The following is a 3,689-nucleotide window of genomic DNA, read 5'->3' as shown; positions in this document are numbered from 1 at the left end:
TGCAAAATAGTGAAATGTAGAAGATAGCACTACTTTGTGTTACTTTAGGCTACTTTCTGACGCAAATTAAGATCTGCATTGCAAAGTAAATCCCAATACAACACATTATGCTGGGATTGTGTCACTGTTGAGATGGAAACTCGTCGCAAAGTGTTAGTAAATGTCGACCAATGTCATTTGATGCCCATATGCTTCAGCACAATCTTGAGCTAAGTACATCTAAAGATATAGACTCGCACTCGCACCACACCAAGAAATCAACAAACAATATCTTAATAATATTGATATGTTTATAAAGCACTCGAATTCCCTAAGGCATCTTGGCGCTAGGGTCCGTAAATACAAAAACAGATCTATGTGTAGGAATAGTGGTAATAAAAGGCCATATTTTGAAAAAAGAGCCATGTTTTAAGTTGTTTCCTAAAGTGCAAGTTTTCCCTGATCTTAATTTTGGCGCTGCCCCATATTTACACCACCCTTGTAAATATGGGGCAGTGCCAAAATCAATGGGTGTTGCAGTGGAGCGCCCACCGCAACACCCACTACCCACCCCTTTCACACTAAGTATAGCGTGAAAGGGGGCCTTATTTACAAGGCAGCATTAAGCCATGTTAAGTGTCTATATGCTGCCTAGTAAATGAGGTGGAACCCGTTTCGCCACCATAACATCCAAAAAAGTGACGTTATGGGGGCAATTGAGTCTTGTAAATATGCCCCTATGTTTTTAAGTCTGATACGAATTGGTACACAAAAAAGGCATAAGGTGTCGACAAGTGTTGCCATGGAAGTAACGCATGAGGTCCTTGTAAAAGGGTCTTTGACACGTCTGTGGGGAAACGTTGCCATGAGTGGGTGGATGAATGGATACGTTGAGTGCTAATCTAAGTGACACTGGGGTGGTGTGGAGTGCGGAATCAAGCATCCTAGGACCGGTTTCTGGCTATCAGCCGTCTTCAGCGAAGATAGCTTGACTCCATAGACTCCATAGACTTGCATTTGTCACCCCGAGTGGGAAAAGTATGCTCAGACGTGAGTCCCGTGCTCTCCACACCACTGGAGTCAAGCTATCCTGGCTGATGATGGCTGATAGCCAGAAACCGGTCCTAGGATGCTTGATTCCAGTCCAGGGAAGACAGGGCTTGGCAGTTCGGGCTGGACTGTTCCCATGAGGCACAGGGTCAAGGCTGATTTGCATATGGCCATGTCTGAACTGGGGTGGTGTGGAGTGCAAAAAATCTATGGATTTAGGCCAAGATGTCTGTACTGGGGTGAATGTATGACATTGTTCTGCATTCTGTCCATCAACTGTTGTTTTTGCATTTGTCACTCCAAGTAGGAAGGGTATGCTCAGACGTGAGTCCCGTGCTCTCCACACCACTGGAGTCAAGCTATCCTGGCTAATCACGGCTGATAGCCAGAAACCGGTCCTAGAACGCTTGATTCCGGTCCAGGGAAGATATGGCTTGGCAGTTCGACTGGACTGTTCCCATGAGGCACAGGGTCAAGGCTGATTTGCATATGCCCATGTCTGAACTGGGGTGGTGTGGAGTGCAAAAAAACGATGGCTTTAGGCCCAAATCTCTGTACTGGTGTTATTTTTACTCTTCTTTAAAAGCCAGAACTGTTGGAGTTGCCAATGCTTATTTGCTCTATTTCTGGTCACAGTATTACAGTGATCAGTGTTCTCAACAGAGCCATTCATGCAGAATGCAGAAGGGGAATAGTAAATATGTTCTGTTTTTTTATGGTGTTGTGTGTCTTGTTGTCTGAATGGACTAATTTAATTTTGTTATTTAGCTGAACAAATTAATTACATTTTCTTTCATATAAACTTGTCGTGAATGCCTCCTATCTTTTGAATTCATTGGAAATAAAATTATTTCAATTAATTTAAAGGCTGAAAAGAGGGAAGTGTGAAAAGATACCCGGGGAGGCGTCATGCGAGTTTCCTGCCTGACTCACATTTAAGAAAGTGCAGCATTACAGGTCTACCTAGGAAGAAAGAGCTAGAAGAAAGACTAATTAATACGAGTCTGCATATAATGTGAGCTGCTCACACGTGTCTAAAAATATTTATTTGCTCACCCCATGGAAATCTATTTTGAAAAAAAGTCGAAAATTGCAAGAGAGGGGATAACATTAATTGTTGTATTATTTTAGAAAATAACACATGATATATGAAAACATAAAAGGAGTGGAGATGCCGGGGATTGAACCCGGGGCCTCATACATGCAAAGCATGCGCTCTACCACTGAGCTACATCCCCTACTGTCAGGAACGGTGGGAAGTTGCTTTGTAGTATGTTATTCCGTGGGTCCTATGTGTGCTGTACCTATAAATGTCCTGATATTTGAGGATCCTATTGATCACCAACAGTGCATTGCACAAAAGACGTGGATTGGCAGACTGGGCCGCCTCCAAAGACTGCCTTGCACTTGTGCGCATGCGCACATAAAACGAGGGCATTTATTTGGCATTTAAATAGACATACCATAAATGTAAGCTATCAAGCGCTTCAGGCAGATAACAAAACCTCATTCTCCGGAGACACTGCAAGACGGGTCTCAGTGTGCACCATGCTGATCTTTCAGCAGCACAGAAAGGCGGACCTGCATGGTGCTGCTTTGAGAAGCATTGCTGCAGCTCCTGACACTTCCGGTGTGCAGGATCACACATGCATCTGACAAGCAGCTGACGCCCCCCAGCCCACTGTTGTTCCAAGCCTCGTGGATTAAATGAAAGTTACAGCGTGGAGTGAAAACCGGATCTGACGACAAACGAAAACTTTTGACTAACCACCTAAAAGAAATACCAGCACTTGAAAAATGCAAGCACAAGGGCTGTACAGGCAAAACCTGAAAATAATAGCTCTTCAAAAGCAAATAACAGCACTTCGTACATGGGATATGGATAAGAGAAACACATGAGAGGAAAAACAGGAAATAGTATTCTACAGCCAATAGAAACAGAGGAAAAGCAAGTGGCAAGCACTCCAACCAATGAAAGCTTAGGCCGGGATGCAAGCACCTTTTAAGATTTATATTAAATACTGTAGATTTCTCAAGCACAGAGCAAGGGATGTGCAAGCAAGACTTAACAAGCATTGAAAATGCAATAGGTCCCGCCCTCGTTTAAGTTAAAGCAATTCTGTTTGTAATCAGGTGGCTTTTTAGCTTTGCTTTTATTACTGTTTTTCAAACATTCATGTACATAACATGCATATATGTATATGTATGCATGCATTTATATAGATATGCAGATATATATATATATATATATACACACACACATAAATGCATATATATTCACACATTTATATATGTGCATATGCGTGCGCGGAGAGAGGTAGGGAGAGAAAGGGAGTGAGAGGGAGAGAGAGAGAGAGGTAGTGGGAGAGAGAGAGGTAGGGGGAGAGAGAGAGAGGTGGGGGGAGAGAGAGAGGTAGGGGAGAGAGAGAGAGGTAGGGGGAGAGAGAGAGAGAGGTAGGGGGAGAGAGAGAGAGGTAGAGAGAGAGGTAGAGAGAGAGGTAGAGGGAGAGGTAGAGGGAGAGGTAGAGAGAGAGATAGAGAGAGGTAGAGAGAGGAAGAGAGAGGAAGAGAGAAAACAGATGGATGGATGGGTGGGTGGGTGGGTGGATGTGCTAACAAATGAAACGTGAGAAGTACAGGAGCGAGATAGGGAGACAAGA

The 3,689-nt window shown here is 43.6% G+C and overlaps 1 non-coding gene across 1 annotated transcript; it reads right to left on the bottom strand.

The window, feature by feature from the left end:
• Window positions 1-2,195: 2,195 nt before the first annotated feature.
• On the bottom strand, window positions 2,196-2,267 carry TRNAA-UGC (transfer RNA alanine (anticodon UGC)). Its single transcript has one exon. It is a non-coding gene; the product is annotated as a tRNA-Ala (tRNA).
• Between the last annotated feature and the right edge of the window lie 1,422 nt (window positions 2,268-3,689).

Source organism: Lissotriton helveticus, chromosome 1_2 (genome assembly GCF_964261635.1).
Source record: "Lissotriton helveticus chromosome 1_2, aLisHel1.1, whole genome shotgun sequence".
NCBI classification, from domain to species: Eukaryota; Metazoa; Chordata; class Amphibia; order Caudata; family Salamandridae; genus Lissotriton; species Lissotriton helveticus.
Note: the sequence above shows the minus strand (reverse complement) of the source record. Positions and strands in the feature narration are given on the sequence as shown.